Below are 24,652 nucleotides of genomic sequence, written 5' to 3'. Positions count from 1 at the left end.
AATAACCTCCATTCTAAGGACTAGCCCTAATTGAGCAGCCCCCATTACATATATATTGAGTATATATTTGTATGTGTACATGTTGTCTTTTTAAAAGAATGAAAGCTTTTTGAAGCTTCAAATGCTTCATTTTAAAAAATTCCTTAGTATCTAGCACAATGTCTAGGATATGGTAGACTAATATATGTATTTTGGTTGATTGAAAGTGAGCTGGATTTTAGGAACTTTAAAAAATTTCTTTAATAACTTCAAAATTCTCCTGAAAAGACTAATTCTCAAATTCCCTAAGACTGCAAAAAAAAACAAAAACAAAACTATAAGATCCCAAGGAGTTAACCAGTAATGTTGGAATGAATCTCTAATAATTTTTTGCTTATCAGACTATGGATGACAGGAAGCTAGAAAGGAACCTTAATCCATTAGATGATAGTCATATTCTAAAAGGATGTTGACAAGCTTAACTATTGGGCCAAATGTAATAAGATAAAATATAATTAATATGAGTCTGAAGGCACAATTTGTTTCAAAATCGATGGTACTCTAGTCAGTCAGCAGGTTGTCTAGTAGAGTTTGGGGCTTCTTGCTATTCAGTTATTTTCATTTGTGCCCAACTCTTCACGATCCTATTGGGGGTTTTCTTTGCAAAGATACTGCAATGGTATGCTATTTCCTTCTCTAATTCATTTTACAAATGAGAAAACTGAGGCAAGCAGGATAATGCGCCTTGAGAGAAATAGTTAGTGAGTATCTGAGGCCAAATTTGAACTCATAAAGACGAGCCTTTCTTAGTCCAGGTTCTATCCACTGTGCCTGGGAGTGTTGGTGGATTGTAAACTCAGTCTACGTGTGATTGAGGTTAGCCAAAAAACTAACTCAATCTTAAGTTGGGTAAAGAGGTAGAGTATGCTTGAAGTAACCTTTTTTGCTGCACTCTGCCTTGGGCGGTTTATACCTGGAGTACTCTGCTTATTTCTAGGTACTGTACTTCAAGAAAGATGTAGACAGACCACAGCAAAGTGACCTGGATGGTGAGGTAGCTAAAAGCAAAAATATAAAATAATGAATGAAAGTTGGAATGGTTAGGCTTTAGAAGAGGAGATTTTAGAGAAACATAAGTATTTTTAAGAATTTGAGGATTTTTTTTAATGGAAGAGGGATTAGACTTATTCTGTTTGGTCCCAAAGGAAAGAATTTTGATTATTGGGTATATGCTGCAAAGATACAGACTTAAGTTTGAAAGACTTCCTAATAGAAGGGGAATGGGTTGCCTTGACAAAAAAAAAAAAAAAGTCTTACTGAAATCTTTAAGTATAAGCTGAATGACCACTTGTCAGAGCACATTGTTCTTCAGGGATAGATTTGACTCTGAGTTTCAATGATTCTGAATGGTACTCAATAATGGAGATAGTAGAGAGCCTCTGTCATTTCTTTAAATCACACATTTAATACTAGCTTATCTACATCTAAATCCAGGCTCTGTCTTTGACAATTAGTTGCCTTTTTTGATCTGAAAACATTTGATATTTCGACGTCATTTTATTTTGTCTTTATATATAAAGAAATGGAAACCTTGAAGTATTGTGATAATGGCAGGGCAAAGATTAGAACTCAAAACCTTTTGTCTTCTGATTCTAAGTAATGGTATCCATTGTGAGCACATTACAAATATAGCCCTAATATTTCTAAAGATATTTATAACATTCCTGCCTTTTCTTCACATATATTACAGAAAAGACATCTAAAGACTATCTTTTGCTGATTTATTTTATTTAAAATGAGCATAAAATAGGAACTCATTTAAAATGCCCATAGGAGAGTTGATTGCCTTATTATTTTAATTAGGTCTTATTCTTGGAAGTATTAATGGTCATTATATGTCAACCAAATATTAAGACCACAGGAAAAAATGTCAAACAATAGTTGCCTTGACCTACCTTGAATGAGCAATTTTTAAAAATTGCTTGACTTATTTTTTTTTCTTTTAAGAGGAAATTTTAAATAATCTCTACAACCTAAATGGAGAGTCAGACTTGGTGTCACACATCTTTAATCTCAGCTATTGGGGATTCTGAGACTGGTGAATCTCTTGAATTTAGTAATTCTGAATTATAGTAGGATATATATCACACTATGTTGTCTACACTAAGTGTAGCATCAATATGGTGAGCTCTTTGTAGGGTTGGGCAGGAGGGGTATAAGAATCCCTAAAAAGGGGGCAAACTGCTCTAGATCAGAATATGGATCTGTTCAAAGCTCCTAGGTCAATCAGCAGTATGGTCACATCTTTAAATAGCTCTTGCATGTCCAGCCTGAGTAAGACTGGGGGACCCAATCTTATAAAACAAAACAAAATGATACACTCACCCACATACCCTTAGTAACACTTTCATGTGGACTTACCAATACATTGATTTTAATGACAATGAAGAATTGTTCACAGATTCTTTGTATTCTATGTTTGCCCTCAACCAGAGGAAGTCCATCTACCCACATTCCAGATAGGATTTTCTGAAAGCCCAGTTCTGAAGTTACCTTTCCACAAATGAAACATCATATCTGGCACTTATCTGACATACCAGCCCATTGCTAAGTACTCTACGAAACTTAAAAGCAAACCTTTGCTGGAGGAAAAACACAACTAAAAGAGTTTAGGTCATTTCCTAAAAATTACCCAAGAATCAATGGTCTGGGATTTTTGTAGTTTACTTTTAAGTTTTTTCATTTTCTAAGAGCCAACTCCTTTTTCTTGGCAAGTTAGTTCAGAATAAGTTTGATAAATTTGAGACAATGGCATCTTTGTAATGTTATCCTTGAAGTGATGTTTATGTATTTCTTTCCCTGACTTCCATCAGCAGAAAAGCTGAGAAGAGCCTGGAGGGAATAATCATATGAAGCTCAAAAGGAAACTAGAACTAGGCATTTTTTTTTACAGTATCACCATTCTCAATAAATTTAAACCTTTTTTATTCATTCAGATTATAATTTGTAAATGACATGGGCTAATGGAATAGATTATTTGCTGATTTGAAAGATTTATTAAAAGATAATTCTAAATATTCATGAAAAAATTAAATATGTAAAAATATTTTCTGAAAACCTTTAGTTTCATAATAATATTGCCAAAATCCTGCTTTTCAGTTGGAGCAATAAAAACAATGCCTCTTCATTACCTTCTTAGAGCAGTTAAATTGGATTCTGAGGAAACTGGTTTAACTCAAACCACTCAGTGTCAAGAGAGCAGTAGTGAATCTGGGATAGATCTCCGCTGGCCTCTCATCATGCTATCTGTTCCCTCAGGTCTTTCTCTATTCTGGACACTGTCTTCCTGGAGTAGAATAATACATCACTAGCATCCCACACCTGGATGATGCATGACTCCAGGGCTCCAGAACAACAGCTGGCTCAGTTTCTCAATCCTGGGGGTCCAGCAACAGCTGAATGCTAAGATGGATTACAGGAATGGCTCAGCCTATCAGTGTAATATATCAAGGCAAGACACTAATCTGAAGGTGTATTAGTCAAAAGATGGAGTCCTTGCAATTCCAAGTCTGAAAAGAAGGGTCCAATTTAATTATAGAATAAAAAATGAGAATGCAAATGATACAGGACTTCTTAATTTTTAAGGATAGGGAGAGGGGTAGAATTTTCATCCATAGGTATAACACTATCACATAAGATTTTATTGTACTTTCTCCAGGTATAAGTCACACCACCAAAACTACTTCCCATCCCCATGGGAATGTCTCTTCCACTTGTTCTTGTTATTGTTGTTTTAAATACTTTCCCTCCTGCCTCCTACATAGGGCCTCTTGAAACTTTTATTCCATAATTCCATAGACTGAAGATGAGCCCCACAACCCATCCCCTCACTGAGACGGATTTAAATTGCAAAGTAAGACTTACATTTTTGGACATACATGGTGCGGAAATGTGCTATTCTTGAAGGTGCATGTTTCTTACAAAGGCTTTATTTATTTATTTGTTTGTTTTTGGCCAGTTGAATGGGAAAAAATTGGAAGCAAGAGAAAGTTAATGATTGTTAATTAATAAAAAAGTACATAAAATAAAATTTAAGACAATAAAAATCTTTCATTACTTGGTCAAAAAACAAAAACAAATTGGCAGACCTACCATAGGCATTAAAACTCATACCTTTAGTCATTCTTTCAGAAGCAGCTTTTGTAATGCTTTTTTCTTAAGAAGTTCAGATGATATAAAGACAACACAGGTATACATGAGAAGTATATATGAGATGATATTTGTAAAGCATTTAGCACAGTGTTATTATTATTATTATTACTAATACTATTATTATCTTCTACTATATATGGTATATACCTACGTACAATAAAAGGTAGGGAGTAAGAGGGGAAAAGAAGGTAAGTTATCTGAGGGGTTATTCCAATATTCTGATGCCAGGAGAAGCAGTGCACCATAGAATGAGTATTGTCCTTCGGGTCAAGAACACCTGGCTAGAGTCTCATCTCTGACACAATACTGGCTGTATTATGCTGAGTAAGTCACTTAGCTTGTATAGGTCTCTTGCAAATTTCCAAGACTATGGAATTGCCTACCTTCCTTGGCAGAGGAATTTTCACCTCTCTAAACCAACGAAACCAGAGCGATCCAGTCCTTATCTTTATTCTGCTATTATCTGTGTGGCAATGATGGAAAGCTAGTGCATACAAAGAATCAAAATTATGGCCGACCCAAGGGCAAGAGAGAAATGAGTGATGGCTGTAAATAGTTTGAAGCATATTGCTAATAATAACTTATATCTAAGAAGTGGGATTTTAAAAAAAATTATCCAAGAAATGTATGATCAGAAGAGATGGGGTGGGGAGGAGGATAGTGATGGGGATGGAGATGACCAGGTAGTCATAATAAAGGATCACAGATGAATATCCCAAATTCTACACTGTTAATCATTAAGTGTTAAGACCCAGCTCGGGAGTTCTTTTTCTTTCTTTCTTTCTTTTTTTTCTGAAGCAATTGGGGTTAAATGACTTGCCCAAGGTCACACAGCCAGGAGGTGTTAAGTGTCCGAGACTAGATTTGAACTCAATCTTCCTGGCTTCAGGACTGGTGTTCTATCCACTGCACACCTAGCTGCCCCAAGCCCAGGAGTTCTTAACAAGACCCCTTTGGGGAATGAAATCTATGCATCCCTTCTCTGAGCAATATTTTTAAGTTCATAAAATAAGATGCATGGAATTACAAAATAAAAAACACATCATATTGAAATAGTTATAAAATTTTTTTTAAAAAAATTTTAATTTCAAGTTAAGAACCTCCAATCTAGAGGAATGGTTTTGTTGCTGTTCTTATTGTTTCTTTAGCATGGATAGAAAATTCTTTTTGGAAGGTTTACAGGAAAAATGAATAGGAGATGGCTTGGATTGTTTGGTGTCTGAAGTACCAGAAGTGCCCAAAGAGACAAAACTGTGTGTGTGTAGAAGCAATGAAGCATGGAAGCAGTTTTTATATAAAATCAGTTAGTTGACTGGCATTCTTAAACATCTACTATTTGCCAGGCATTGAGCTAAGCCTTGGTGATACAAAAAAAAAAGGCAAAAAAAATTTTTTTCTATTCTAAAGGAATCTGTAGCTGTTATAAGGAAGAAAAAAACATGCAAACAACTATGTACAAACAAGTTCTTGATGGATAAACTGGGTCTAATCATAGAGGAAAAGATTTCTTTGTAATTCCTTGCCTTCACTGACTATACATTTTTTGGTTATTTATTTTATGCTATTTCTTTCATGCAAGATGTTGACAACATGGTGTAGCACAGTGCTCTTTGAATAACTCATGTTGAATGGAAAAACATAAAGGTTCAAAGAAAATTTTGAGAAATGAGAGAATGTATTAACAATTGGAGGGGAAAGGGAATGAACAAAAAAAGGGATATGGTACTTAGGTTGCTCCTTATCAATAATCAATTAACATTTATTAAGTATCTACTATATACCAAGCATTATGCTGGAGATATAAATAAGAGAAAACAAAGGCAGCTGCCTTCAAAGAGCTTACTATCTAATGGGGAAGATAACACCCAAAAGAAACCTTAAAAGTGTTGAAATTGAGGAGGATGCATCACGCATAGCTTGGTGAAGTCAGAGACATCCCAGATCAATGAAGCCAGGTGAGAAATGAAATGTTCAGAGCAGAGATACCACCTTTAATGGAGGTTTTGGCGTTCACAATCTCTTCATTCAGAGAGGCTGAGGGTAGTGAGGATGGTAGAGGACCAATTTTTCAGAATAAGGAGAATTTCCCAAGAATGGGCTTGAAAGAACATAAGGAATCCCAAAGGCACACATGAAGGAGGGCATTCAAGTGACGACCTGACCAAATTCATGGAAGTAGGAAATGGCATACTGAGTTTGAGGAATAACTATTAGTCCAAGTTGTTTAGAGGATAAAAAAGAATGGCAGGAGGAATGTGAAATAATGTTGCAAAAGGTCACTGGAACCAGATAATGGAGGACCTTAAATACCACACTAAAGATTTTATACTAGAGGTAACAGGGAGCCATCGAAGATTTTTGATTGGGAAAGATATGACATGGTCAAATCTGTTCCTTAACAAGATTATTTAGCGTAGTTTCTGTACTATGCTAAAGCCAGGAATGTTCACTTCTGTTTATAGAAAAACTGAGGACTTCAGAACCTTTAGGAAAAGTTCATGGTACACAAAAAAGAGTAATAGATTTGCAGTCTGAGGAACAGAGTTCAAATTCCATCTGTGCCATGTACTTTGGTTAAATCATATTCCCATTTGCTTCTCTGTGAAATGAAGATGTTGGACTAGATTTCTCTAAAACCTATGATTTGATGAGCTTAATGCCTTTTGCACCAATCACCCCAGAGAAATAAGAAAAATCTAAACAAGCTTATTAAATTAAATTAAATTAAAAGAATTAAAATTCTTTAATATAGAACTTCCTTAGAAACTAGGCTATGGAATAGGTCCAGTCCAAACCATTCCATGGGCCCTCCAGTGTTTGTGTGTGTGTGTGTGTGTGTGTGTGTGTGTGTGTGTGTGTTTGCCTATAATCCCTGGGCATGGAGTTATATAGATTTAGTTAGAGCAGGAATAAATCTTAAAAGTAATCCTTGCCACCACTACCTAAATAAAAACTAAATTTGTGTCATCTAGTCCCATCACTTCCTGATAAACAGAGGGAGAAGACATGGAAGCAGTGTCAGATTTCATGTTTTTGAGCTCAAAGATCACTTCAGACAGTAACTACAGCCATGAAATGAACAGATACTTGCTCTTTGAAAGGAAAGCTATGGTAGATCTGGAGGGTATCATACTAAAAAGCAAAGATGTCAGCTTGTTAGCAAAGGTCTATAAAGTCAAAGTTATGGCTTTTCCAGTACTAACATGACTGTGAAAGTTGGATTTTTGAGAGTTCCTTGGACAACAAGTAGAGTAAATCAGTCAATACTTGAAGAATTTACCTCTTTTAACTCATTGTAAATTGAAACTTAAACGCTTTGGCCACATAACAATAAGGGAAGACTTGTCAGAAAATACCCTGGTGACCTGTATGTGCAACAATGTTTGTGGCAGCCCTCTTTGTAGTGGCCAGAAACTGGAAACTGAGTAGATGCCCATCAATTGGAGAATGGCTGAATAAATTGTGGTATATGGATGTTATGGAATATTATTGTTCTGTAAGAAATGACCAGCAGGATGAATACAGAGAGGCTTGGAGAGACTTACATGAACTGATACTGAGTGAAATGAGCAGGACCAGGAGATCATTATATACTTCAACAACAATACTATATGATGGTCAATTCTGATGGACCTGGCCATCCTCAGCAATGAGATGAACCAAATCAGTTCCAATAGAGCAGTAAGGAAGTGAACCAGCTACACCCAGCGAAAGAACTCTGGGAGATGACTATGAACAACTACACAGAATTCCTAATCCCTCTATTTTTGTCCACCTGCATTTTTGATTTCCTTCACAGGCTAATTGTACACTATTTCAAAGTCCAACTCTTTTTATACAGCAAATTAACAGTTTTGACATGTATACACATATTGTATTTAACTTACATTTTAATATATTTGACATGTATTGGTCAACCTGCCATCTGGGGGAAGGGGTGAGAAGAAGGAGGGGGAAAGTTGGAACAAAAGGATTTGCAACTGTCGATGCTGAAAAATTACCTATGCATATATCTTGTAAATAAAAAGCTATTTAAAAAATACCCTGGTGTTTGGAAAGACTAAAGGCAAAAGGAGAAGGGGACAGCAGAGGATGAGATGGATAGATAGTGTCATGGAAGTAACAAAGATGAGCTTGGACAGACTTTGTGAGATAGTGAAGGATTAGATGTGCTATGGTTCATGGGTTCAAGGAGTCAACAGGACTGAAAACTGAATAATAACAATAAGTCTGGTGCTATGGGAAAAGTCTTAGCTAGGTCCAGATATCATTTTTTGCACTTAATACTTGTGTGTTCTTGAACAACTTATTTCACCATTTAAAAAATTTACAAAGTGGAATTGCTAATAATTAGCTCTATCCACTAAAGGGTTATTGTTATTGTAAGAACTTCATGAGATGATCTATGTGAAAATACTTAGTAACCATGAAATTCTTTAACATCATCATCATGGTGACTAAGGAACTTCATTGAGGAACTAGAATAAAAGATGCCATCAGAGAAATATATAATTGGAGGAAAGATGAGCTAGTTATATAGGAGGATAAGGAACAACAAGGGAATGCTCCAAATCATCCACTGTTATCCTTGAGATGCTAGGACAAAGGGAGGACTCCCCATAGTATGTTGAGTGTCCCTCATCCCCTCTCTGATGCAAGGACATGGTCAAGAGTGATGTGGAAATGGATGGGTTGAAAACTGTATCCTTGAAGGAGACATACAAATTAATGAGATCACAGATCCATTTGAGTATTATTCTAATTTACAATTTTGCCTAGAGATAGCAAAATGGAAGTTTCCACTCACTGGTTACACCCAGGGATGCTCGCATTCACCTCTTGGCGGGGGAAGGAGTCCACTGTCTGTTTGATGCCAAGGAAATGAGATTTATGCTGAAGAAAGCTTCTTTTAGTGCCAAACATTGATTTGCACTTTTGTTCAGGGAAAGCCTCCAGTCCCCCTGGCACTGGAAACAGGTAAAGTGCTGCTATAACAGTTTGCAAGGGAAAGTAAACAGTCAAGGGCAAACTTTTTTTTTTTTTTAACCATCAGAAGCAGAACAATCCCATCCCTACCAGCTGCTTATCAGTCTAACAAATGCTAGCTACAGGAATTATGTCTCAGCCCTACCAAATATCCATTACTCAGAATGAGGGAGGAGGCAGCCACATGAGTGAAAAGGCTCATCGGCCATGCTGATGGCATTAGACACTGGCCAGACGAAGGCAGGACCTCAACAGGGATTTGGAGGGATTCCCCAACAACCTCACTTATCCAGTGAATCACATAATCAAAAGTCCATGGAAAAAACCGCACCACAAGACTGAGCATTCTGGGCTGGCTAAAGAGCCAAGATGCTTGGGGCTATTTTGAAAGCCTTCAGGTGTATATATTTAGGACCCACCTTTCTTCCTGAGACACTGTTATGTTTTAGTATCATAGGTCCCCTAAGTTAGAGTAACGTGGCCCCTTCCTTGACCATTAAGGCCATGGAGATGCCGGGGAATAAGATGAGACCTGTAGCCATTGTCACCTACTCTTCAGAATATTGATAGATTAATTCTGTTAAACATATTTAGTATGCTATTACATGTGAGCCAGTGGTTCATCAGTTCTCTGGAGATGGAGACTTGGCCTTCAGGAAGAGTTAAGAATACTTCACATCAAGTGACTGTGTAACTCTAAATTATCCTTTTACAACATTGGAGATACCTTGTAGGAAGGCCATTCCACTGGTAGTGCTTGAGTCAGAAAGAGTTGGATCCAATTCCTGCCTGATATATTTTAATAGTGTGATCTGTGGCAAGACTCAACTTCTTAGAACCTCTTTTTAAGATGTAAAAGAGTTACTGATATATTCTGTTGGAGGGAATTTTCTCATTTAGAATTATCCACACTGATGAAAATACAGATTTGGGTAAAAAATAAGCAAACATAAAAACTCATCAGCATTAACATTAGACATATTCTTGTCAAGTCAAATTCAAATTAATGTCACCACATGAAAAATCAATGAGAGCAGAAGTTCTTGACCTTTTTTGCACCATGAACACCTCTGAAAGTCTGCGGAAACCTGTGGATCTCTTTTCTGAATAATGTTTTTAAATGTATAAAATAAAACACACAGGACTACAAAGGCAAACTATTATGTGAAAATGTACTGGGTGGGTGGGAAGGGGGGGAGGTAAAGCACCAGTCCTGGAATCAGGAGAACTTGAGTTCAAATATGGCTTCAAACACTTACTAGCTATGTGATCCTGGGCAAGTCACTTAACCTGATAGTCTACAAAAATAAATGAAATACATTTATCAGAATATTTGGGAAAAAATTGCTCACAAAATTAAAGAAGGTAAGGGACAGATTAGAGAACAGCATATCTCTCAGGTAGAAATATGCATGTTTCTATAAAAGTTTAAGAGCTTCAAGTGCCTCTTGAGCTAGGACAAGTTGCTTCTGTAACTGAATTTTCAATAGATGGTGACAATTGGGAATAACATTCTAACTGATAGCTATTTCTTTTCTAAGAGAAGAAGATAGAAAATAACTGTTCCTCTGCAATAATTTACTCACAATGAACTTGATAAAAAAAATGATTACTACAGTGGTGCTTCATGAAAGCCAAGTTTATGGTATATCTAGCTCATTGGTTTAATAGTTTGAATTTCGGATATTTTTTAGCTGGCTGTGATTCTTCATGGTACCATTTGGGATTTTCTTGGCAAAGATACTGGAATGGTTTACAATTCCCTTCATCAGCTCATTTTACAGAGCTGCCTAGGGTCACACAAATACTAAGTGTCTAAGTCCAGATTTGAATGGGGGGAAATGAGTTTTCCTGACACTAGGTGTAACATCCTAGCCACTGATCCACCTTGCTACACCAAGAGTATGAAGAAGAGACTTAATAGGAAGACACTTTGAGGGGATGCCGGCATTTGTCGGCCAATAAATGATTTTCTTGTTGTTATTTTTGATCCAGACCTGAGGCTTCATCTGTGAAGAAATTCTCAGAGATTAAAGGGATTCTATTAAGGTAGATCTGGAATTATTCTGCAAATTGCAATCTTACTTAGGGAATTGCCTGGAGATCCTGAGGTTAAGGACTTACTCAGGTCCACATGTCCATATGGGTCAGAGATAGGATTTGAACACAACTCTTTTAGACTCAGAAGCGCTCTCTCCCTCCGCTGTGCTACCATTCTTCCTGCTAGTGAGGAGGTTGAAAATGAGAACTTGTATAATTACAACCAGTGCTCACTTTAAGGCAGATGCCACTTAGACTACTCTGCAGGGTAGAAAGAGGGCACAAAACAACCTGATTAATAAACAATGACTCTGAATCGCTAAGAGCTCTTCCACACATTTCCATAAAGATAAACAAAAGCTTTCTGTGTGAGCAATGCAGATTGAGACATGGATATTTTTTTATATGTTTCTAGCTGTGAGGACACATTGCTCCATTGTTAGCCTTTTTGTGGGGGTGCTGTGGACTGGGGGGGGGGAACAAAGAAGTTACAGAGTCATGGATATGAATACCAGGGGCTTTCTGTTTTGCTTGGAAAGAGGCAGTGAAAATGGATGAAACAACTAAGTAGGTAAAGTAAGGCTCAAGAATTAGGGTGATCTGCAGGAAGTTTGAGATGGTCACTGTCTAGGGGAGTGCTTCCACTCGGTTGTTTTTTATTAAGATATCAAAATGTATCTTTAAAAATTATATAAGACATTTTATATGCCTTTTACTTGTTAGCACAAATAAAGTAGTATGGAGCAAGAGGAAACAAGTGCAGTCTGGTGCTGGGAACCTCTGTTTCCCTGGGGGTTAGCATAGCCAGTATACTTAAGCATCAAGATGCAAAAAAGACATCCCAATGGCTCCAGAGTTATTAAATTGTGGATAACCTTTGGCACAGGGATGCTGCTACTAGCCCTCTACTTCAAAGAGATCAAAGAACAGAAAAAGGATCCATGCATGCCAAAATATTTCTAGCAGTTCTTTTTTGTGAAGTCTAAGTGAAAAATAAGAAGTATCTATCAAATAAGAAAAGGCTAAACAAATTAAAGTATATGAATGTGATGGAGTACTCTTGTGCTGCAAGAAATGATGAAAAGATGGAAAGAGAAAAATAGAGATAGGAAGACAGAGACAGAGACAGAGAGAAAGGGACAGAGAGAGACAGAGAGGCAGCTAGAAATTTGGGCCTGGACCCGGAAAGACTTGAATTCAAATCTGGCCTCAGATAGTTACCAGAATCATTAAATTCTGATTGATTAATCCACTGCAGATGGAAATAGTCATTCATTCCAATATCTTTACCAAGAAAAAACATATAGATAGATAGATAGATAGATATAGACATATATATAAAAATACATATGCATACATATATGTGTATATATATATAAATATATAAAAATTCAATACTAATACTAATAATAATTAACTAGAGAACATTCACTAACCTGGTTAGCTCTTTTATAGATGCTTAATAACAATTTTGATTCTTCTAAGAACATGATATTTATAGCTATGTAACATCACTAAAAGAACATTAATTTACAAAAGATGAACCTTGGAAATTGTTGCACAATAGCATATAGCCTACCTATCCCATTTCCCTATACCAATTTGATTCTGAATCTAATTTATTCTCAATCTGTATTATCTGTCCTAAATATATATGTATGTATGTATATAGATATGATAATTTAATTATTCCAACATCATGTTTTAGTCTGAGAATTCCTCTTCCACCTATTCCCTGCTAGATATTAATGTGGCCAATTATACAAAATAATTTCTTTTGAGTTGTTGTAAATGTCCTTAGCTAAGTTAGATTTCATACTAATCTCTCCATAGACTTCTTTCTCCTTGATCTTTTCATGTTTTTTTTGAGACAAGATAGCTCTTAAACAAGCACAATGTTTGGTTTTGTCCTTGGTTGTTTGTGTTTCTCCATTTGACAAAATCAAAAGTTCATTAGTTAAGATAATTTTTGAATCCCTTTGACCTTCTCAATGTGGTGATTATTTTATTTTTTGTTTTATTTTGTTGTTAAATTTTTCTAGAAAATAGGAATAATCAAAGTCAAAGATTTTACTTTTATCTATTTTTCCGTTTTTCAATCAACAGCTTAAGTAGATTGAGATGGAACTGTTAAAAGTATACCATATCTTCTTTTTATCCTTTCTTCTAGGTCAATATCAACTTTGACTTTTTCCATAACTAATCAAGTGTCCAATGAAACATAAATAACTGATTCTAAAATTACTCCCTTGACAGTAATCAATCTTTTTTTATCTTTTAAGGTATAGTCAATTTCTTTCTTTATGATGTTATTTGGTACTCATCATAACCAGTCAGTGCCTTCTAGCTCTCTTTTTAAAGAAAGTATTTATGATGAACAGTGGTAAAGTTTCTGAGTAATCCACAAGACTCTAACCTCTTTCATGTCTTGATTTTGAACCATTGTTTTAAATTAACTTTTCTGTGCCCATCTGTCCTGAACAACAAGTCACTGTTGACTCAATCTGGAGGATCTTCAGGTCCTTCATAGAATTTATTTCTTTTTTCTTCCACAGAACATGATACCTCACAAGAAGCTGGAGTTAGCTTTATAGTGGTTCTGTTTTTGACATTCATCATAAGTACTACAGTATGAGAAGACTAGGGATGCCATGAAAACATGTTTCTTGTTGCTTGTGATATAACCAATCCACATTGCTTTTATTCTCCTTGTTGAGAAGAAGCTCTGAGATGTCTATTTCAGTTCAGTTTGTTGATGCCTTCTGTTCATTTAAAACAAAAATGTTAATCTAAGTAGAGTTCAGTTGGTCAAATGATACTGATAAAGTGCTTACTGCAATACCTGGAACAAAATAGGCCTTCAATATGTTCTTGTTTCCCTCTCTCCTCTTCTAGTAAGTATGTCAGGTTATTGATAACTGGACAAAAAACTCACTCTTTGGAGTCTGTTGTGGTTCAGTGGATTTTCATTGTATCCAATTCTTTATGACCCCATTTGGGATTTTCTTGCCATTTCCTACATTTTAACAGATGAGGAAACTAAGGCAATCAGGGTTAAACACGTTGTCACACAGGTAGTAAATGTTTTTAACCAGATTTTACCTCAGAGAGATGAATCTGACTCCATGCACCACTCTGTGCACTATGGTACCACCTAATTGATGTATATATATGGTCTAAAAATCACATGATTCTTAGTACCCTCAGTTGCATTTTTCCACTCCAGAAATAGAAAAGGGCAGAACAAGACTAGTGCTATTTTATATTTTTAGCTCTTCAGTGTTTTCATAGCTAAAGAATTTATTCCCTATAAATTATCATCCCATCTACTGGTGATACTTAGCCATGGTTGCCCTTGGAAAACCATTGCTAGGATCACAGCTGAAGCTGTACTTTGATGAAACCTTATAGAATTTGCCCCACACAGACATAATTTTTGAGAACCCAGCGTCACTTCCACACCAGAGTTAGGCCCTGGAGTGACAACTCTACTCAAAGACAATCATCAAGGCTCAGAGTGACCCTTCAATGTAGAATGGTGAACAGGCAAACTGAGCCCTGAGAGTTATCTAGAAGTCAGGTTGTGGTCTTCACTGTAACTGGCTTCTGTTCATTTTTCCCCGTACTAGACATGGCTCCCTACTCCAACCCCAGAGACATTTGTCAGCTCCAATATGTCCTCTGGAAAGCTTCCAGCTCCACTTGGTTGGCTGGTCTCCAATTTGGCCTGTGGCACTATGGCAACAGCCAATTTGCAACAATAATAAACTGGCAATCCTTTAAAAATATTCAACAAGTCATACTTTTCATAAATTCAGAGTGGGCTTCTTCTAATTAGTATAAATTAGTGAAATCTTAATTAAGCATGGGATGCACATGAGGACAATTTTCTGATTAACCTTGACCTATCTCTCATATCTCTAGAGACAGAATAAAACCTTAAATGTTATGCAGGTCTAAGAATTGAATCCTAAGGAAATAAGAAGATTAGGTTAGTTTCATAAATTTACATTATACTCTCCCCCATCTCCCCTAATAACTTCACTATACCTTCTACCTTTTACAGACCCTCATTAGCTGTAGAGACTGCTTTGGATAGTGATTTGAAGCTTGAGTTCACTTTCCCTTGCCTACAGCAGGACAGAGTTTCAGAGGAACAGCAATCCCAAACTTCCCACTGGGATATTAATCCTCAGGAGAAGAGGATAGTATAGACCTGACTTGTCCAAATCCACATATCAATACCTGATAAATTCAGAAAATGAGCCTTGAAGAAATCAAGTAGCTTTATTTCCTATGATTCCTTTTTATCCACAAGACCCTGTATTTGCAGTTGAGTCAAGAGATTCCCTGGCATATTTTGGGAGCACTTCTAGCAACAGTTTGCTAACAAAGTAACTTGGAAGTTAAAAATGTCTTCAGTTCTGGGAATTACTAACTTAACTGAATAAAGTGCGTGACTATTGCTCTGATATTTTTATTATGATTCTGAATGCCCATTTCTTATATCTCCACACATGAGATAGGAATAGAGATTGGGATAGTTTCAGAGAGGTACCTCTGTTTAAGTGTTTCATTATCACTTCTCTCTGAGTTTTCTTGGCAAAGATACTAGAGTAGTTTGACTTCTGCTCCTTTCACAGCTGAGGAAACTGAAGCAGACAGGGTTAAGCTCAGGATCACACAGCTAGTGAATGTCTAAGGTCAGATTTGAACTCTAGACTCCAGACCTGGTGCTCTATGCACTGTGTCACCTGGCTGCCTCTCTTATAGAAGTTGTGATTTGTCAAAGTTTCCACAGCTTTTCTCCATCAGTCAGCCTGAACTCAAATCTTGAATTCTAGATCTGTATTTTTTTTCATTATGACAAGCTTCTTTCCTATTTGTTAATTAATTTTATAGTTAAAGGATCTCAGGATCTCAAATCTGGAGCTAGCGAGAACCTAGAGGCCATTTATTATAATTCTCTTATTTAATAAATGGAGAAACTGAGACCAGAGTCCTAAAGTCACATAGCTCGGAGAAGAGCTGACATTCTAACCTAGAACATCTGATTCTCAGTTCCATACCCTCGCTAATCTTTTAAAAATTGATTTCAAAGTCAATGATTCTTCTCAAACTTTTTAAATAGGGGGCCAGTTCACTGTCCCTCAGACTGTTGGAGGGCTGACTATAGTAAAAAGAAAAACTTTGTTTTGTGGGCCTTTAAATAAAGAAACTTCATAGCCCTGAGTGAGGGGGATAAATGTCCTCAGCTGCCGCATCTGGCCCATGGGCCATAGTTTGAGGACCCCTGGCTGCAGACCATGGGTCTGTTACTTTCTGTTATCTGGCATCAAGGCTTCCTTTAATTCAGAGTCTAGACGAACTACGTTGTTTCTGTGAAAAAAATGCTTCTTGTCTTGACTCAACTTGTTCTCCCCTTACTTCACTTTTATAATATAACTCAACCCAAGCTCATCAGCAATATTTTTAGTAACTTCTCGTTACCTTCCTCAGTGCACTTTGGAGGAAGGCATAGCATCCCTCAGAAGCACGAGCTGGAATATTAAGTGCTGCTCAGACATTTGAACATAATATGCCCTGCTCCCAAGGCTTCTGTCGCATTATTGGTATGGTAATTATTACAGCAAATGATAAAATACTGCAAAATTGTTTCTCCCCCCTTCTTAATGACATAAATAAAAGAAGCAATTAATTTCATACAATAAAAACAAGCAATACAATAACTTACAAATTTGGAGTTTCTTCATTATTACATCAAATTGCAAAATGGAAACATGTAATTTCAAAAGGCTCCAAAGTAAAAATGGAAACACAGCTGACGCTGCGTCAGCATGGAGGCTGCACCATCAACGTGGGGCTTACACATAACTGAGTCGTCAACTTCTCTCTCTCTCTCTCTCTCTCTCTCTCTCTCTCTCTCTCTCTCTCTCTCTCTCTCTCCTCTCCCAAGCCAAATATAGTTGTGCAATGAAAAATTCAGATCAGAGTCATCTCTAAGATCTCAGCCATCTGGATACAAGATTGAACAATAGTTTTGTTTCCCCTCACCCTTTAGTTTGACATTCTAGGCACTGATGTTCCCAGACTCTAACCCTACTTTGGTTGAGCTTTCAGGAATGGAAAGACTATGATTGGTCTTGTCCCTTCACTGTCTCAGAAGATAAGTAGGGAAACAAATCTTCCATGAGTAATGACCGTGGCTTTGTTTGTTTTTCCAAAGCAATGTATGAACTCAAATACCATGTACAGTACGGTATGGCCCACCATCCTTGTCAAGTCGTCTTGGAAATCTACAGGCTCAGGACTGACATTAGGGTTTGTTTGTTTTTTGTGACTGAAAAATACTAACATATTTTCCTTGACATCTTGTACTACTTTTTACAAGTATTCAGAGCACATGCCCTGCTTTGCATGGAAAATGTATTTCCACAGTTGTCAGAATGATGGACAGGGAGAGAATGATAGGACAGAGCAGTGATCTCGGCTTGTTATTACATACAATAGCCTGGTAAGAATCATGATGTGTTGGTGAGACAAACTGTGTCCCATTCTGGAACATATTAGGTTTGTCTCCAGGACACACATGACTTCACTAGGGTGTCTAACCTCATTCATAATAGATGCTAATCTTTTCAGGGCTGACTGATGACAGCACTTCCTGCCCTTCACGGAATTAGAGCTGGGTTTTATCAAAGGACTCAAACTGCCTGCTAATTAGACTAATTCCCTTCATCATGAATTATTTATTTCCATTGGTAACCGATCACTGTGACATTAATGGGTTCTGCTCAACTTAGTTTCCTACTAATACACACTATGAGTTAAATGTTGAAAAACTCCTGATACTTCACTCCAGGTCAAATGTATTTTTTGTCTATCATTTGACAGATTTGATGAAGTTTTTGGTGATTAAAGTTCAAATACAAGAGAAGAGAGGTTCTAACTCAGGTTAGGTAAAAAACCATGTTTTCTTCACCCCAATCTCAAGCCTCATTTAACTAAGTTCAGATACTTTAACATACTGCTTAATTTAGTTAAAATTGATCGAAGTACTTAGGAATATTATTTGCACTGTTTTTCTGTTGGAGTCATACCATATATGTTCCAGTGATCCAAAACAACATTTGATGATGATGATATTTTCCTAAATAAGAGAAACATTGTGGAATAGTGACAAGCTATTCTCAGTACCCCACATTCTCTGAAAATAGCATTCCATATTCTTGACCTTTGTGTAGCATTTGATAGTGGTTAACACTATCTCTTCTTGGACTCCTCTTTGAATTGTGGTGACAGTTTTCTCTCTTGGTTGTCTTCCTACCTGCTTGCTTCTTCTTAATCTCCTTTGCTGAATTATCATTCATATTGTTTTCTCTGTGTGTGGTTCTGTCCTGGATCTGCCTCTCTTTCAACATTCTCTCTCAGGTGATCATGGGTTTTGTTATCATCCCTATACAATTTCCATGGTTTTAATTACTATGTCTATGCAGATGACTTCTAGATCTATATATCCAGCTTTAGTCTCTTTCTCATCTCACCTATTATGTTGAATGGGATGTTCATTTAATTCTCCATTCGTTCATTACCTCAGAATTCATTATCTTTCCCACAAAACACCTCTCTTATGAATTTCCCTATTTCTGTCAAGATAGTCTATCACTTGTTTTTCTCTATTCTGATCCATATACCAGATAACTGTTAGATGTTAACATATCACTCCCTTGCTCAGTAAACTTCAGGAGCTCCTTACTACCTCTAAGATTAAATACAAAGTTTTAATATAGTTTTTCACAACCTATCTCAAACATATCTTTCTAGCCTTATTATACATTCCTCCCCTTTTCGCATTTTATAATTCTATGACATTGTCTTGCTCTTTCTCACACACAATTTTCTGTTTATTGTCTCTGTGACTTTTATTAGGCTAACCTCGAATATACTCCACTCCCTCCTCATCTTCACTTTTAGAAACCTTAGTTTTATTCAAAGCTCATCTCAAGCACCACCTTCTATACTCTGGCTTTTTAAAAAGCTTTTTCTTTTCTTTTAAAAAAATTATTTAAGCTTTTTATTTTTCAAAATATAGCATGGATAATTCTTCAACATTAATCCTTGCAAAATCTTGTGTTCCAATTTCCCCTCCTTTCACTCCCTCCCCTAGATGGCAAGTAGTCTAATATATGTTAAACATGGTAGAAATATATGTTAAATCCAATATATGCATACATATTAATACAATTATTCTGCACAAGAAAAATCAAATCAAACCAGAAAAAATGAGAAAAAATAAAATGCAAGCAAACAACTATAAAAAGAGTGAAAGAGTTATGTTGTGATGGACACTCAGTTTTCATAATCCTCTCTCTGAGTGTAGATAGCTCTCTTCATCACAAGATCATTGAAACTAGTCTGAATCATTTCATCGTTGAAGAGAGTCATACTCATCAGAATTGATCATTGTATAATCTTGTTGTACACAATGATCTCCTGGTTCTGCTCATTTCACTTAGCATGTGTACCTTCAGTCCTTCTTAAAAGTTCAGAGGATCATAATTTTAAGGCTAGGAGGAAACATACTGATAATCCAAGTTTTACAGATGAGAAAACTGAAGTTATATTATTGCCAAGTTCACACACGAATTTATTGATAGGTCTGAGACTTGAACTTCAAACCTTTGTCCTTCAACCTAAATATCTTTCCACTATCCTGAACAAACTAGACCAAATTGTATGGATGACTTTGAGACCTGCACGTGTACCAGACCTTACAGTGGACTTCCCAAAGAGTTTGATTACTATAGATGAGCTACATTTAAATTGCAATAGTAAGACATCACTTGCTGTAAGGTACATAGTTGTAGGAATGCAGGAAGTTCACCGACACAGAAGTAAATGCTTACTTACTATATCAGGTCAGTGCATAAATCCAAGTACCTAAGCAGTATACTCTAGTGAATGAAAGCGGAGCGTATAACCCCTGGTAACATGGAAAAAAGGCTTGCTTTAATGACACACTTAAGAGCAAATTCAAGTTATTCAGCATGGCTGAGTAATGCTGAAGAACAATAACAGGAGAAAGACCAGCATGACGAGCAGTAATTAGAGATGGGCAGCTATTTTTGAACAAAGGCATCACACAGACCATAATGCAATGAGGCGGAACCACAAACAGCAACAGGTTCTTCTAAAAGCAGCCAGAGTTCTAACCCAAAAGTCAGTCTTTCTCTCCCTATATTCCTCTCTTTTTCTCTTCTTTTTTCCCCTTCTTCTTTCTTCCATCCCCCTCTTCCTTTTCCTCTTTCTTTCTCTCCCTTTCCTTTCTTTTTCTCTTTCTCCCCTTCCTTCTCTTCCTTCTTTCCTCCCTCTGACCCTCTTCCACATTCTCTCCTTCTTCCTCTTTTTGCCATCTCTCTTTCTGCCTCTCTCATCCCAACAATCCCTCTCCTTCCTTCTCCCTCTTCTTTCTTCCCTCCTTACCTTCTGTTCCCTTCCCCCTCCCCTCTTCTTTCTCTCCTTTTTCCTCTCTTTGTCCTCCTTTTCTCCTATTCTCTTTCCTTCATTTCCTTATTTTTATCCCTATCTCCTGCCACTCTCCACATCCCTTTCCCTCTCCTCTCTCTTTTGTCACCCCTAGTCTTTCCCTTCTTTACCCTCTCCTTTCCTTCTCCTCCTCCTCTCTCTTCTCCCTCCTTCCTCTTACTTCCATTTTCCTTTCTCTCCCTTCTCTTTCCTTCTCCCTTTCTTGCTCTCTCTCTCTCTCTCTCTCTAGGTAAAAATGACTGCAATTCATAAATCAATTTCTTTCCCTGACAATGATCATATGTATCTTCAGAAATCCTTTTAACATGAGAACAAAGCAGAATATAAACTTACAATCACTATTAACTACTAATTAAATGCAAACCTATTTTTTCATGAGCATATAAAAAAAATTTTACAACTTTATTGAGATTTTTAGCACTTTATACTAGCATGTTTACTACCCAATTCACATCAGATCTATGGTCTGTAAAAGTAAGGATGCTTTCCAGATATATGTCTGCATGTAGCATGTAGGGAAAAACCCTGTTCACTTGTAACAAATCCTTTGCAAAGAGACAGGTGAATTTGTACCATGATGGGATAGGCACAAGGATTTTTTTTAATATACATCATAAGGCACAAAAGAAATTAGAAAATCTATGACAAGCAAAATTACATAAGAATTTTCATAAGAGAGTCCATATAATTAACATGTTAATTAATAGCACAGACGGTTCATTGTTTATAGTCAGATATTTTCTGAACATATCTATTTATCTATATATCTATAATGCCACGTGTTTTAAATGAATATTCAATCAAATCACTACTGGACCACTCTGACTGAAATCACAGGTATTATTTTTCCACTTTAGAGATAATTAAGGATAAGTAAGAGAAAATTGTGAGGTATAAGGTCATCTTGCAAGTGGAGAGTTTGAGTCTATCTACTTTATTGCCATTGTTCTTTTTATTTATTTTCTAGCTCTCAGATGAATTCAACTGTTAACAGAAATTTCTTCCCAAATATTTTGGAATGGAAAAAAACCCTATTTATTAAGTACCTTTTGTATGTCAGGTTCTGTACAAAGCACTTTATAAAAGCCTTTCATATCCTTTCAAAACCTTAGCAAGAAGGTGCTATTATTCCCATTTTACAGTTGAGAAAAGGCAGACAGTTTAAATGACTTGCCTAGGATCACAGAGCTAGTAAATGTCTGAGGTCAAATTTCAGCATTAATCTTCCTGACTTTAAGCCCAACACCCACACCTGCCTATCACCAGCCTCCCTTTTCATCTCTCTGCCCCAGTCTGTCTCTATACATATATATACACATACATACCCAGGAACTTTTAGGGTTGTTTTTTTCCCCTTAATTCTGTTCCTATTTTCAGGGATTATCTGGTGACCCCTTGAGAGACAGCAGTAAAATCTCAAATATCACCAATAGTAGTTTTACTTTATATGGGATAGCCTTAACATTTAAGAATCACTGACAAATTCTAATATCAGAGCTTTTTACATTATAATTTTGTCTTGTTATTTACCTTTACATATTTGTAAAATTTTACAATTTTACATATTTATTTTGATATTTTGAAAATGTTTTTAGTATTTTAAAAGAAACCTTCATCTCTTAAGACACTTTAAAAGCTAATTTTTTGGTTGATTTGTACTGATTGTATGTTCTAGTACAAAGTTAGAATTTTTTCCCTTTTTAATCCATACTCCACACAGCACCCTAATTAATATTCCTTGACTTTTCCTTTTAAGAAACTTCAATGGTTCCCCAACACTTATTAGATAAAATAAAAATTCCTCTCTTTAGCATGTAAGAATCTTTACTAACTGGTCTAAGAGTTATATACCCTAATGAACTCCAGAGACAGCTCAGTGGTACAGTAGACTATTAAATAATCAATCTATCAAATATTTATTAAGCACCTACTATGTGTACTCTGCTAAGCACTTGAGAAACAAAAAAGAAAAATGATAGTGTTTGCCTTCAAGGAGCTTACAACCTAATGGATAGAGTGCCGGGCCAAGAGTTAGAAAAATCTAGGTTCAAAATTTGGACTCAGACATTTGCTAGCTCTGTGACCATGGCCAACTCACTTAACTTCTGTTTACCTCAGTTTCCTCAATTGAAAAATGAGGATAATAATAATACTAACTCCTAGGGTTGTTGTGAGGATCAAATGAGATATTTGTCACATACTTAGTATAGTACCTGAAACATAATAAATCCTACCTCTCTTCTTTACTTCTTTCCCTCCTTTCCTTCCTTCCTCCCTTCCTTTCTTGCTTTCTTGCTTCCTTCTGTCTTATCTACCTGATTTCTTCCCTCCATCTTCCCTCCCTTCCTTCTCTTCTTGCTTTCCTTCCTTCCTTCCCTTCCTGCTTTCCTTCCTCCTTGCTTTTCCTTCCTTTCTTCTCTCCTCTCCCTTCCCTTCCTCTCTCCCTTCCTTCCTTCTCTCCTTTTTTCCTTTCCATCAAACTATTCTTGTTATTATTCAGAAACTACATCCCATTTACACCTTAATGCCTTTCTATAAGCTGCCCTCAATTCCTGGAATACTGTAACCTTCTTAGCTCTCTTCCAAGTTCCAAGTTTAGCTCTAGTGCCATGACCTGAAGAGATACACCATTCCACAAAAAGCTCTTTTACTGATTTGTGAACATATTATATCCCCTTCTAGTAGAAGGTAAGCTCCTTAAAGGTAAGAATTGTCTTATTTTTTCATTTATGTTTACAGAATCTAGTCTTAGGCTTTTCACATAATAATTCATTCTTAATAAATGTTTCATTCATTTCCAAAACTACATTGTGAGTTCTGGCATGGTAAGGAAACTATTCAAATAATATATAACAAGTTAAATACAATTTGCAATAAATTAAATATATTTCTCTAAACTACAACAACTAATGGAGATTCTAAGCAAACCTGTTATAGACAAGATGATTCATGTGGAGGAGAATCATTTCAAAAATTTTGAACTTTTCCACCCCTACTGGAAACACAGCCTTCTTTTTGATAATAGGATGAATTTTGAGTCCTTGAGAAAAATTTTAAAATACTCGAAATAGATTAATATGTCATACTTCTTACTAGATGGAGGATCCCAGGATAGGCCTACAAATAAGTCTACATTGAGGTTTTTTCATCAGATGCATTTGGTTAAAAATTCCCGGTTAGGAAATATCCTATAAATATAGTCATATATACTCAACAGCCATCTTACACTTCTACAATGTCTGGCTAGGAAACATCCCATAAATATAGCCATGTATACACAACAGCTATCTTACAATTTCTACAAGCACTTCTATTTCTATAATGCTATAAAAAGCAGTGACAGTCTTAATATGATGTTGGTGATATGACATGGCTATTTGCTCACCAATGGAAAAAATATTCAGAATTCTTGGTTTCACAAGTGGAATTCTTAAAGAAATGGGAATCGGGTCCTCTTCTCTGAAGTGCTGTGAATATTTCTTTATTAATACTCATGTCAGTCAGTATCTTTTTCTTGGATTATCTATATTCTAGTCTTTGTCTATCTGAGAAAAGTTAGATTGGAGGAGGGATTCAACAGGAATATAACCTGACTTCAGAGAAGTTTAGTTCAGGTTCTGCCTGAGAATAGTGCTTAGGTCAGCTTTGTCCTGGGGAAGCTAGGTGGAACAGTGGTTAGAGCACTGTCCTGGAATTAGGAAAACCCGAGTTCAAATTTCACCCCAGACACTAGTTGTATGACTCTGAGCAAAGCACTTAACTCTGTTTATTTCAATTTCCTCATCTGTAAAATGAGTCAGAGGAGGAAATGGCAAGCCAAACTTCCAGTGGAGTCATAGAAAGATAGACACACCTATATAACAATAAGTCTTTGTTCCATAGGTACCAT

Source organism: Antechinus flavipes, chromosome 3 (genome assembly GCF_016432865.1).
Source record: "Antechinus flavipes isolate AdamAnt ecotype Samford, QLD, Australia chromosome 3, AdamAnt_v2, whole genome shotgun sequence".
Taxonomy (NCBI): Eukaryota; Metazoa; Chordata; class Mammalia; order Dasyuromorphia; family Dasyuridae; genus Antechinus; species Antechinus flavipes.
Note: the sequence above shows the minus strand (reverse complement) of the source record.